Consider the following 14,685-nt stretch of genomic DNA (forward strand, 5'->3'; position numbering starts at 1 on the left):
GTCAGGACCAACAGACAAATGTCCCTGTGGCAAGAATTAAGTAGGTTAGTCATGCTTATGAGTTAAGATGTTTTTAAAAACTTTCACAGAATTGAAAAGCTAGGATTTAATCATATGTGGCCTCCTTTTTTGTTAAAGATCTTCAAAGAAAGTTCTTTGGCAGTTGGTTCTTAAATGTTTGTTTGTTTGTTTTTCATACTAAAAGGTCAAGATGTCCTTGTGCAGAAAATCTCCCTGTTTTTCTGTCTATTAACTTAAGACTGTATCAACTCTGAAAACAAATGACCAAACCGTCACAGAGGTTATGAAATGGCTGTTAACTCTAAAATACCAAAAAGCTAGCACAGGTTGTCACAACCACAGTTAAGAAATAAAATAAAGCCCAAGAGCTAACAGTGATCATAACCAGAAAGCTTTCTTTATTCCAGTGGAGGAGGAAACTAGACATGTGCTTGGGCCTGTGCATGCGTAGACACAGTGAGCTGTAGCCTGACAATGAGGAGTAATGGCAACAAATGAGAAAAGTTTGCTTCATGGCAGCACTTCATGATTAGAAAATGGTTTTACTTGTCTGAGCTCAGGGATCACCTGGTGCTGGTGTGAAACAATTCTGAGATTTTGCTGCAGCTGAGTCCATGTAGAGGGTGAGCACAAAGGATTATTGTAATGCCAAGCTCGGAACCTTAGCTCTGGAAAGCAGGGGGTCTCCTAATAGTAAAAAGAGAGGGGTGGTCTTGGCATGGGGATCCTGACAACTGATTGACAAGGATATTTGAGAGGGGCATTACTCCTTGGGTGCAGACTCCAAAGCTAAAGTGTGATTTTCAGGTTTTATAACTGCTTTGGAAAGCCAAGGGGCAAGGCTGAGATTTCAACCATTGTCAGTTTGTCAAGTATAGGTTGCTGACGCTGGTTGCTTCCATTGATTATGTAATTTTTTAGTACTGTTTAGGTTTGAACTTTTGGTAGTAACTGACTAATATAGTTGTTTTTATATATTTAATGAAAGAATTTGTCTAACAATTATTTTTCTGATGCATCTATTTTAACTTAATGTACTTAGAAAAGGCTCTTAGAATTTTAGGATAGCTTCTTAAATTTCCTATGTCTTATGTTCTATCATGGAGAGAGGCAGCATTTTAGCAAAATGGCACCTATCCTTTTGTAAATCCACTCACTCCGAGGTAGGCTTCCTTTTTATTAAACTTAACTCTTTTGTTTCCCTGATTCCATCAAATCTGGGAGCTTCTGTCATTTTAAATTTCCTTCCCTTTCAACTACATTTATTTCACACATTACCCTATAGGAAGGGAGGGGAGAAGGGGGGGGAACCAACCAACCAAACAAACCTCTTGATCTTGTCTCTTCAAGCCATTTGCCTGTATCTCATTCAAGTTTTTATTTTTATTAATTTTTTTTACATTGCCTTAATTTCTGAGTATGTTCCTGCACCCTTTCTTGCCCCAGGAGAGATCCTTTGTAACAATTTTTTTTTTGCAAAACTTCAACGAAACTATCCAATATCAACCAAGTGTAATAGTATAATGTTTAATGCCCATATTCTCTCACTGAGGAAAAAAATGCACTAATAATCTCTTCATTGCTAAATCCATTGAACCTTACTCAGATCTCATCCTTGACCTTCCCTGAAGCATTTGATTGTGTTAGTACCAGCATCCTCGTCTTCAAGGCTTGAATCAGTGCAAAGATTTGGATTGAAGTGTGGGGGTGAGAGTTGGAATTCTGGCTCTGCCACTTCTTATGTAATCTTGGAGAAGTCAATCACTCTAGGCCTTAGTTTCTTCTGCAAAATGAGGTTAAACTAGGTGGTCTCTTAGGTTCCTTCAAACTTTGAATCTGTGATAATATAATTTTACCTCATATATTCAATACAATAGGTCAGATTGGAGTTACCTTAAATTCTTTATACTTCTATATTTTATTTTCTTCCCTTATGGTGTTTCACATGGACTTATAAAATAGCCTAGTTTATCTATGCCTTAAATCTTTCCATACCACATAAAATCCTCATATATTTCAAGAAAAAAATTGGAGGTAGGCACTGGATGATCAGATAAACATGAAATTGATAATATTTTAACTGACAGGACATAGGTTTTTACTGTTGTAGAAGCCATTCCTAAAGGAATTATTGGTACAAATAGCCCACTACATTGTCAGAGCAAAGATCAGAATTAATACATCAGGTTCTGATGCTAGAGCTAAAGGGCTCTTCCTGAAGAATTAGATGACTAGTGAATGCTGAAGGGAATAGACCTTTTTATTTGATTTATTTAAAGGCACACAACTGCAGGCACCTGAGGAAGCACAGGGGAGGCAAAGACAAGGGCATTCCATCAATTCCTGTCACACTGGGGCTAGGACTAATATTTTTTTGGGGGGGGCAGTTGGGTTAAGTGACTTGCCCAGGGTCACACAGTAAGACGACTAATACTTTCAAAGTGGGACTGGAAAAGGGCAGGAGAGGGATGTGCCCTGGGAGCTTTGGGCATAATAGTCTTTAGGCCTTCCTGTAATGGGTAGTAAGAAGAAATATACAAAGGTCTAACGCTTAGGTACATCTTTATCACATGCTTTAGGGCAGCTCAGATGCTTTATTCGAAGGAAAGTTAAGCTAAGCAGGTCTGATTGGTTTTGTACCCCTGATGTCGAAGGCAGGGAGATGTACTTATCATCTAAGAGAAGTTTTTCCTGGAAAGACTAGTGGTGTTGGGTCTAGAAAAGAGCAGGGTTAAGAGTTAGGGAATGCTTCTGAAGAGGAAACCTGTTGAAAGAGGACTGAAAAATATTTTTTTTCCTGGACTATTAAATTAGAAAACTAGAAGAAAAGTTGGAAAGAGAGGTAATGTGCAATTATAATAACTCTGGCCTCATCTGTTTAAATGAGTTATCAAAATACAGTAAATGACAATTACAAATTGAATTTAATTCAGAATTTTTCCTGATATAATATCAAAATAAGATCATTCCAAGTGGAAAAATATGACAGAAAGGGAAGCACCAGTTTTGAATATAAGCTCATTTATAATATAGTCTTAGGGATAAATATTAAACTCCAAATGGATGTATTGTTTGAATATAAAAGGCCATTAAGAACTAGAGAACATTAAAGAGGTATCTTCTGCAGCTGGCTAGGAGAAAATTGTGGGTTTTTTTTTTTGTTGAGGCAATTGGGGTTAAGTGACTCGCCCAGAGTCTCACAGTTAGTGAGTGTTATATGGCTGAGGCTGGATTTGAACTTAGGTCTCACTGACTCCAGGGCCAGTGCTCTATCCACTGCACCACCTAGCTGCCCCTTAGGAGAAAATTCTTAACCAAGGGATAGAGACAACCAAGAGAGACAATATCAGACAGAGTTAAAGATTTGCACAGATTTAATACAGAGAAACCATCAGGCAGAAAAAAGATTTCCATCAAATACAGCTGATAAAAGTTTTCTATTTAAGATTAATAAGGAATTGTCACAAATACGTAAGACCAAATGTAATTTCCCAATATGTGAATGGTCGAAATGTAAAAATAGTATTGAAAATAATAGCAAATTACAAATGTCTAGATGAAAGGCTCCTAGTAGTGAGAGAAATGCAAATTAAAACAACTGAGATTTCACCTCAGACTTTGCCAAATGGCAAAGATGTTTTTTAAAAAGTTGGTATTGCAAAGTGGATAGAGCACTGGCCCTGGAGTCAGGAGGACCTGAGTTCAAATCTGGCCTCAGACACATAACATTCACTAGCTGTGTGACCCTGGGCAAATCACTTAACCCCATTGCCTAGCCAAAAAGAAAAAGTCAGTATTGGTAGGTCTGTGGGAGGAAAGGTACAGAAACACACTTGATGAAGCTATGAGTTGCTTCAGCTATTATGGGTGTCAGTTTAGAATTGTGCAAGAAAAATGACTAAATTGTTCATACCCTTTAATTCAGTGATCGTATTACTGGGCATATTATGTCCCTAGGATGTCAAATATGGAAATTAATATCGAAAGATAAACCAAAATGTTCATAATTACTTTGTGGTAGGTAGCAAAAAATAAAAAAACCATCACATGCTTAATTAGAAAATGCAAAAAAACCCCCAAACCCCAACAAAACCCACCTGGTATATGAAGATAACTATTATTTTTCAGTAAGAAATTATGAAGATGAAGAATTAAAAGGAACATAAGATTTGTATGAGTTTGTACAATGAAATAAAGAGGACCAAAAGTGGTGCACTGGGCTTGGAATCAGGAAGACCCTGAGTTCAAATCAGGACTCAGACACCCTGGGCAAATCATTTAACTCTATGTGCCTCAGTACCTCATCTGTAAAATGAGCTGGAGAAGGAAATGGCAAACCACTATAGTATCTTTGCCAAGAAAATTCCAAATAGGGTCACAAAGAGTCAGACATGACTGAAATGACTGAACAACAACAAAAAAGAACAACATATGCCATGACTACAATAATGTAAATTAAAAGACCATTAAAGGCAAGCCAAGCTGTTGAGTATCCGAAATACCAATAATGGTCCCATAAAAGTAAGACATACATGTTTCTTTTCTATGTGGAGGTAGGATACTACTAGGGCAAAATATGTACCTTGCCAGATGTAATCATTGGTTGTTTTGCTCAGTTGTTTCCTTTTGTCAGCAAGGGAGCATTCAAGCTTAAGGTTGGAGTTAGTTCCAGAAATCTATCATGCAAAAATATTTTCAATAAAACTTATTTTTGAAAAATCTTATGAAGGGCAGTGGAAAAATTATGAAGTTTTGCCTCATAAAACAGTGAGAAGTGGAGGATGGGGGAAAAAAGTTTAAAGAGTTTTTGGCAAAATACCCAGCTAAGGAAAATCCTTATAAGGATATTTAGGGATGAGAATGGAAACACAGTAAAGAGGCAAAAGGTAGAAAAGTGTTGCAAAGACTTAGACATTACATTTGGACTCAATATCACAGTCCTGCATGTGCTCATGGAGAAAGTGAAAATGGCACTAAAGAGAAAATAAGAGGAGCTAGACTAGACCAAATAAATACAGAAGGCATCCATGGTGAGGGCAGCATATTTGAGGGCAGTCAGGGATTGATTCTCAAAAGTATTTAAGGGAGTGGAAGATACCAGAGGCACGAGGTGAAAAACTATCTTCTTGTTACTTCTTCCATACCTCCCCCCCCAAAAAAAGAGGTGACTAAGAAAACATCAATAGTTACTGATCTCTGTACTGGAATATGTTGGAGCCCTCTCATATTAGCTCACGATTGTTAAATTTTTAAGGTGAGAATTTACCCATCAGAAAACAGCAAACAAATTGTGGCTTGATTTATTGTTTTACTGACTGTTTAGACAAACTGAAGGAGCAAGTGTTAACAATGCAAATTAAACTTAAAAGTGTTTCAGAGCTGGCAGTTAAACATTTACCAGCTCACCCTTGCCTATGTACCTGCTTTCTCATGTAAACATTTTGCTAGGATACATATTCACAGAAGGCATCTTTGATGACAATATTAGAAAAGAACAGGCAAGGCAAGCTTTTGCAAGTGATATTCCATAGTAAGACCACAGCTTTACTGTCATATAAATGAGTACAAGACTCCGTTGTGCAGTCAAATTAAGAGGACCAAAGGAAGATTATACAGAATAGCTACAATAATGTCAATGGAAAGATCATTAAAAGCAAGCCAAACTCTTGAGTGTTGGAAATACCAATAATGGTTCCACAGAACTGAGAGACATATACCTTTCTTCTCTGCATAGAGGTCAGGGATCACTAGGGTAGAATGTTGCATATTTAAAACACATTTGATCGGGTAAGGTAAAATACAGTGCTATCTAAAAGGCTCTTTTTAAAAAAATTTTTTTGTTTACTCTCATATTTATTGATACAGGTTCTAGCGTATCAGCATTTCATATGATATTTGCTTTAGGGTTTTTTTTTGTTTTTTTTTTAAACTTCATTAATTTATTTTGATTTAGCAACAATCACTTCCATAATCGTTTGAGTTTTAAATTTTTCTCCTCCTTACTCCTCACCTCCCTCCCCAAGACAGTGTACAATCTGACACTATGTATACATATACATTGCTATTAAACATGTTTTCACATTAGTGATGTTGTAAGGAAGAATTAGAACCAATAGGAGGAACCACTGGAAAGAGGAAACAAAACACAATAGAAGAAAAAAATAGCAAATATTATGCTTCAATCTGCATTCAAACTCCATAGTTCTTTCTTTGGATGTGGATAACATTTTCCATCATGAGACCTGAAAGGCTCTTTAGAATGAGGTGTTTTCAGATTATTTCAAAATTAGACAAGATTCTTCGAGAGAGAACAATGGAGGTAACATTCAGTGACCCTTTGATTAATATCAAGCCAGACATAAAACAGGAATGTGTGTTCTATAAAAGGTATTCATCACTGTTTTGGAGATAGATCTGGTGGAGAGTATAGAGCAGAAATTCGTAGCCTGAGGTCTGTGAACTTAAATTTTTTTTCATAGCTATATATTTCAATATAAATGGTTTCTTGTGTCCACAACACAGCAATGGTTAAGAACTCTTGCTAAAACAGAGTGAGGTCCTCAAAATGCTCCTGTTGGTGGATGCCATTGTGTTGATTTCATTAAATCCCAGAATAGTGTAGGGTCTCTTAAATGAGATCCATAACCACTCTAGAGAGTTTGGTTTAACTTCACACAGAAAAAAACCATTCAGATGAAGAATGCTTGTTGTCCAGACTATGATCTTTCATTCATTCAAAAGACATTTATTAAATGCCTACTATGTGCTGGGTACTATGTTAAGCACTGGATATACAAAAAGAGGCAAAAGGTAGTCCCTGCCCTTAAAGAACTTAGAGTCTAATGAGGGAAACAACAACATGCAAACAACTATATACAAAACAAGCTATAGGATAATCAGGAAATAATTAAAAGAGGAAAGCACTGGAATTAAGGGGTTAGGGAAGGCTTCTTGTAGAAGGGGAGATTTTAATTGTCAGAGAGGTTGATAGACGGAACAGAGGATGGAGAGCTTTCCAAGTATGGGGGGACAGCCAGAGAAAATGCCAGGAGCTGAGAGATGTTCATAGAACGGTGTGTTGGGGAATAAGGTGTAAGAAGACTGGAAAGGTAGGAGGGGGCTAGGTTAGCAAGGCCTTTGAATGGCAAACAGAACATTTTGTATTTGTTCTTGCAGGTACTAGGAAGCCACTGGAGTTTATTGAGTAGAAGGGGTAACATGACCAGACTTGTGTTTTAGGAAAATCACTTCAGTGGCTGAATAGGGAATGGATTGGAGTGGGGAGAGATTTGAGGCAGGCTGGTCCACCAGCAGGCTATTGCAATAATCCAAGTTTGACGTGGTAAGGGCCTGCACTAGAGTGGTGACAGTGTCAGAGGAGAGAAGGGGGCATATTGAAGAGATTTTGCAAAGGTGATCTGCACTGATACAGTATAATAATTAATAACATTATACAGGTATTGTAGTTAAGTGCATTAGAGACATGGAGAACAATGCTAGGGGAGGTCTAAAGAGGAAGTTCTGACTCTTGGGATCAAGGAAGGCTTTGTGGAGGAGTTTTGAGTTAGGTTTTAAAGGATTGGGTAAGAGGGAAGGAAGGCATTGGGGACTACGCGAGCAAATACAATGTAAAAACCGTGGCAAGCATAGAGTTCATGATTGGTGGAAAGAAAGCTGTCTGCTTGGGCTAGAGCAGAGAGCATATGGAGTGGAACAATAGTCAGTGAGGCTGAAAAGCTGAAGTGGTGTTATGTAGGGCTTTAAGGATTGTAGGGGGAGTTCCAACTTTGTTCATTATGTAGTGGTGGGGAGTCATTGAAGATTTTTTTGAGTAGAGGTATGAGCATAGATGGAAAGGCCAAGGGAGAAGAAATATAGAAACAGGGGGAACGGACTTTCAAAGGCACTATATGGTACCCATAATTGTAGTTTTTGTTTACAGGGTGTTACTTGTAGCATTTTTACCCAGAGATTGTGCTACAAGGACTCTGGCTCAAATCCATGAATCCTTTGATGACTTCAGGAAGCCCTAGTATATTTCTGAAGGGTTTTGGTTCCTAGCAACCCACACACACAGAAAGATCTATGTCCTGTGCAGTCAAGATTCCATTTTGGAGGTAGGGGAGGGGAACAGGGCTTCTGATGATTTCTCTTGAAGTCCTGAATCACTGGAGATCTTAGGTGTTCTACATCCCCAAATTGGTCTAGATAGCCTCGAACTACCTTACTATCCTGAGTCCTCTTGGTCATGCTTAGTCAAGTCTATACCCCCTTAATCAGTTCAATAAGAATTTACTACATGCAAGACAGTATATTGGGCACTGAGGTTATAAAGACAAAAACAGAGTTTACAATGTCTTTCTCCAAGCTGGCCCAGTGGTGCATCACTTAGATCTATTCTGGAGAATCTGAGAAGGATCAGCATTATCTAGTTCTTGTTATCTCTTCTGGGGCTTGTGGATAGGGTGGGCTTTGCCAGCAAAGTTTACTCAACTTATCCTTCCCATATCCTAGATCAAACAGCAGATTTTCACTTTCTACCTTCCCCTTTGTAAACTTTCTAACTTCCCCTTTCATCCCTTTCCTGAAAACAACTTATTTGATTATTTCTAGTTAATGTCAAAATTCACTGCTATACAAACACCATTCCTGCTACCATCTATTTTGATTTGGTGAGAATGGGAAGAAATCAGGAACTATATTTTGCTTTCATGAAGGTGATTAGGGTGATCAATTTCTCTTACCCGTAAAATTTATATACAGTAAAAAGAGCTGTGCTCTCTTTAGTATGAAACTAAAAGCTTCATATACACTTACCAGTCCTTGGTTTGCTTTAATTCAGTAACACAGTAATTTGCTTTAATAGTTTGCTTTAATTCAGCAACAAGGCCATGTGGGAGAGTTCCGATTTTCCCTCTGCTTCTAAAGCTATGCTTCAGAGTCTTAGGACATCACAATTAGTTGAGAGGTCAAAGAGGCAGCTGGTCTGGCTTTGGGTTTGTCTTATAAGCCTATCATACAACTAAAGATCATATACAGTTCCTTAGAGAAATACAAGTGCTGTTAGTGGAACTTTTAAGGTTATGTTCTTGGACAAATCCCTAGTCACTTTGCCCTAGTTAAGACTTTGCTCACTGGTAATGGAGGGTCACAGCATTATTTTTCTCATGTGGACCAGTGAAGTGGTACAGTAAGCAGTGCTTGCATTCAGTAGTCAGTCGCACCAGGCTGCAACTTCTAAATCTAGTCCCTGAGCCCTCAGTTGTAATAGAGGGCTGCAGAATTGTTCCAGGCCATACTTTGCATTGTAAAGTCTAGAGTGCTTAGGTCTGGGCTCGAGCTCTTCTACCAGGTGCCCATGGTGAAGAAGTAAGGTCTTGTGTGTCATCTGTGGTCAGACTGTTTTTGGTGTGGCAGGCTTGGCTGTGACTACTTTCTATAGCTACTTAAATCTATTAGTAGAACTTTGAACTCTCTGCCACGGAGAATTCTTGTTGCTGTTCTAATGCTAGCCAGAGCACATCTGAGTGACCTCATAATGAAAACTTTCCATGTGGGAAAAGAAGAATAATGTGATCAGTAACAGATGTTCTTTATCAGTCAACTCCCCCACCTTCTCCATCTTTTTCACCTCTTTGTAATTGCTGGCCATCACATCCATAGTCAAACCCTGCATTGCCTATAGTGTAATATCCCCATCTCTATTACTTCATTTCTTCTTGCCACCAATGGACCTGGACATGTGCAGCTGTGCCTTTCCACTTCTGTTAAGAGATAGTTTTGCAGCTGCAAATTTGTTAAAGGGGAATTTAATTTCCTCCCAGAAGATTTTGAATGACTTACTTAGTTAATTAGGAAAATAATTTCAAAGCAAGAAGCTTTTCCCAGAGTGAACTAGAAGAGAAAACAATGCAACTCACGTAAATTGAACCAAAGAAAGAGATTAAGCTGTAAATTAGAAAGGGTCTTGTAAAGCACATAGGAAATGTGCTGTTAAGACTAAAGGAAGAGTAATTCAGAAATGTAGAAGTCATCCCATTGAGGCTGTCCAAGATTTAGTGTTTGGAATGACTTTTTGAAAACCTGGCTGTAGATGTGAGGGTTATTGCAAAAGACAAATGTGTCATGTTATTTGGAAAAAGGCAAGCATTAACGTGTGTCCCATCCAGTCTTATAAAAGGTGAACTCTTTTTTGAATTCTGAGATTGTTTCAGATGCTGCTGATCTGTTGTGGGAGGCATGTTGTCATCTTTCCTGGGGTGGGGTTGGGGTTCTAAAACTATTTTTACACAAGTGGATCATCTCGTGCTCTGAATCTTATGTGTGTGGACTGATGTCCTTGTTTGGCAGGCTCGGATCTCTTTACAGGCCATTTTAACTTGAGATAATCTTTTGTTCTGAGGTATTTTATAGACGTGAATGCCAGGATGCTATTTACAGATTGATTTTTCTTAAAACTATGGAATTTTCAATGGGCAATCTGTTTCTACAGTGGGCAAGCCCACTGATCAACTTCTTACTATGTTTTCTTGGCTGTTTTGTCCACTCCTCCCCCCTGTCTGGTCAATCATTAAAAATAAAAAGGTCTTTTTTTTTCAGTTGAGCAGTTTTGGAGAGGGCTTGTATGGGGTGAGTCTGGATCTGTGATTTCACTAGTACAGGGAGGTCCATTGTGAGGAAACTTTTATCTCAGTCCTCTACAACCATAGTGTCTTCTACAGTCTTGACAACTTGCTAGGTGCTTTAGAGGAACTTCTGCCCTGACTTTCCTTCTTCTTCCTCCTTCTCCATCTCCTCCTTCTTTCTACCCCCAAATCATGAACTACCTCTTCTGACCATTATTTTGGGAAAGTCTTAACCATCATGCCTCACTTCACTCCTTAATCTGCCAACTCTTCCACAACAACAAAAACCACCTTGCCACCTTGCAGGAACCCTATTTCTTCCTCTTTCCTATCCAGGTCTGCAAACAGGAACTGCAATCAAATCAACTCTGCTATTGCTCTGCGCTGGGTTGTGTCAGTCTAGTGTTTCATAGCCCCACTCGACATCTCTGAAGCTTTCGGACCAAAGTGTTCCTGTCTGGTAACCAGTCCCTTATGCACATTGTCTCTCTCATTAGAGTTGACCAAAAGGACTATCTTTATTTTTGTATTTGTATCCTGTGCTTGGCACAGTGCTTGGTATATGATAAATCCATTAATAAATGCTTTATCATTTATTCATTCATTCAACTACTTCAAATCTAAACTTCGTTCTTAGTAAGTTGCCTTGGCATTAAAAAGTTAAGTGACTTGCCCAGGGTCAAGCAGGCAGTATGTATCAGGGTTGAGACATGAACCCAAGACATCCTGACTCTATTCCTGGGGAATATAAATATAGCATCTCTATTCCCTCCAGCTTTCCTAGCTTGCAGCATAATTGAATTGGTAAGTAAATTGATTTCCTAGGATGCCGCTTAGGTATCCAGGAACACATGTTGATAATTATGTGCAGAAACACACTTCGAAAAGATATTAAACGCTAATCTTAAGTTAAAAATGCATGCAGTTGTAAGGATGATTAATATTAATAGTTAACAGGATCATGACCAATAATTTCTATTCAAGGAGAAAGACTAGCATTTCCTACTTTAGAGGATCATAAATTTAGAATTGTAAGGGATCTGGGAGATTGTTGTGTTCCATATTTTCATTTTACAGCTGAGGAAACTGAAGCTTTAGAGGTTAAGTTACTTGCCCAGGATCACGCAGCTTTTAAGCATCTGAAGTGAGATTTGAATGGAGTCCAGTGCTCTGCACACTGGCTTTTGCTTCACTACTGTCCATTAAGGAATTAACATCATGTGAAGAGCGAAAAAATACTTTCCTTTTTAGTTTGGAAGAACGAAAACGAAAATTAGACATATGTGTGTGTGACATGTCTCAAAGAAGCAGCACTGTCTATCAGTTTTTCATACAAGTGTTGAAAGCTTCATTCAATCTGCCAATCAATCATAAGCACTTAATAAGCACCTCTTATGTACCAGGCCCTGTGCTAGGTGCTGGGGGATACAAAGATAGTGAAGTTAGTAATCTCTGCTCTCAGGGAGGTTACAGTCTAATGGGGGAAAAATAAGTACATGTAAATTCAAAACAAAGCCCTTATAACAAATACGTGTAGTCAAGTAAAACATATTTCCGCATTGGCTGTATCATGTATATGTATATGTATGTGTATGTATATAGGTATATATATTATATGTGTGTGTGTGTGTGTGTGTGTGTGCGTGTGTGTATCTTTGCCGAGAAAATCCAAATGGGGTCACAGTCAACAACAAATAGGATTGGGGAGACGTAGCTAGGCACTAATTCTTGGAATCTTGAGGGCTTTAGTGGCCTACAGATACAATATGAGTCAACAATCTGATATAACTGACAAACTCATAAAACTCATATGCTTGTAAGGATATTAATAGGGGTATTATATTCAGAACAAAGAAGGTAATATAGTAGTGTTGTTATATTTTGCCTTTATTATTATTTTTTTTTTTTTGGCAATTGGGGTTAAGTGACTTGCCCAGGGTCACACAACTTAGTGTCAAGTGTTTGGTCTGAGGCTGGATTTGAACCCAGGTCCTCCTGACTTCAGGGCCGGTGCTCTATCCACTGTGCCACCTAGCTGCCCCTATTCTGCCTTTATTCAACCACATCTGGAGTGAAGGCCCTGAAAAAATGCCAAATGAAGGTTAGTTGAAGGAAATGGGGAAGGTTAGTTGAAGGAAATGGGAAAGCTTAGTTCAGAAAAGAGGACTGTGGGCAGCCATAATAGCTGTTATATGGGCTGTTGTGTAGAAAAGGGATTATACTTGTTCATCTTGAACCCATAGAGCAGAAGGAGGAGATAGGAACTGGGAACATGTTGCAGTTTAGGTTCAACACAAGGAAAAACTTTTTTTTTTAACAATTAGAGTTGCCCTAAAATAGAATGTGCTGGCTTGGGAGGCAATGGGTTTACTTTCACTAGAATTCTTTGACTGAAGTCTGTCTGACTATTTGTCCAGGATGTTCTAAAGGAGATTATCCCAAACCTGAGATTTTGTTACCTTATTGTGATCAATGCCGGGTGTCATCTTTTAGGAAAGACATCAATTAACTGTACTTTGTCTAAAGAAGGCTGACTAGTATAGCAATGAGCTTTGAGACCATGGTATATAAAGATCCTTTGAAAGAAATGGGAACCATTAGCTTGAGAAAGAGAAGACTTAGGGAAGGTATGATAACTGCCTTCAAAGATTTAAAGAGAAAGATTGACTTGTTCTGATTGGCCACAAAGGGTAGAATATAAATGATGGGTAGATGTTTCAAATAATAGGTGATTAATAAATGTTTGTTGGATTGGATTGGACATCATGGAAAAGCAGATTTCAGCTCCCTACAAAGAAAACCTTCCTAACAATTAGAACTGTCCAGAAGTGGAATAGACTGACTCATCAAGTAGTGAGTTCCCCATTATTGAAAGTCTTCAAGTGAAAACCATATGAATTGTGCAGAATATTGTGGAAGGGATCCCTCTTCAAGTATGGATTGGATTAGGTGACCTAGATGGCCTTTCCAACTCTGAGATTCTATGATATTATATACTTTTAATGCTAGGAATTTCTGCTTCCTGAGGCATATAGGTATTTATTTCATGTTAAGACAAGTTGCATGTGTGCCACTGAGGGTCCAAACCTTATAGTAGACAGTAAAACACCTACTCCCATAAGCAGTGACATTATTGTCTTCATTCATTCTTTGGAGAGGAGAAGAGTGCAGGTTTCTTTTTTTTTTTCTAGCCAAAGACAAGGTTTATTAGAATATCCATTATATTGGGCAGACTCTTAAGGAGTCTGAACATTAGTAAGCTATTAGCTAGATTTTAGGAATCTGAGCCGAGTGCAGGTTTCAAACAAAATTATAGAATCTTAAATTTGGAAGGGACATCGATGGTCATATAGTCCAACCCATTCCTGAACACAAATCCCATCTGCCACATACTATAAGTGGTCTAACAGCCTTTGTTTAAAGACTTTCAGTGAGGGAGAACCCACTAAAACCCAAAGCAACATACAAAAGGGGGTTAAAAAGGGTTTGTGATGGAGGGACGAAGGTATGGGGAGAGAGGAAGATACTCTGTGTCAGAGAAGTAAAAGAAGACCAAAATGAGTGTAACATGGTGGGAAATGAGGAAATGGCTGTCTTGTTCCCTTTCCTTAAATGGAGGAGTTTATGGCTCTACCCTCCAAATCAGAGGAGCCAGGGTACTAATGAAGGATGAATAACAAGGCTGAAAGGATCTTACAAAATGATGAGATTTTTCCCACCAGCCACTCTGCTTAGTTTGAACATTTTGCTTTCCCCCAGAATAAGCTCATCACCAGGAATGGAGACTGCTTCAGCTCTTGTAGTCAACACCTTCTCAGTACCCTTAGTTGTCTTTCCTCTGATTGGAGGGCTGGAGGACAGAGTGAAAAACACCTCCCCAAACCTTTTTTTATAGAGGATTCAGATTTTCCAATTTTTAATTTCCCATCAGCTACTCTGCTTTATTTCCACCATGAACATCATGGTTCTTCATCAGACAGCCTTTGGCACCACTACTGGTGAGAGTGAGAGGGGAGACCCTTTTCCTTTGGGGTATTAT

This window comes from Phascolarctos cinereus, unplaced genomic scaffold (assembly GCF_003287225.1).
Source record: "Phascolarctos cinereus isolate Bilbo 61053 unplaced genomic scaffold, phaCin_HiC Scaffold_5;HRSCAF=322, whole genome shotgun sequence".
NCBI lineage: Eukaryota > Metazoa > Chordata > Mammalia > Diprotodontia > Phascolarctidae > Phascolarctos > Phascolarctos cinereus.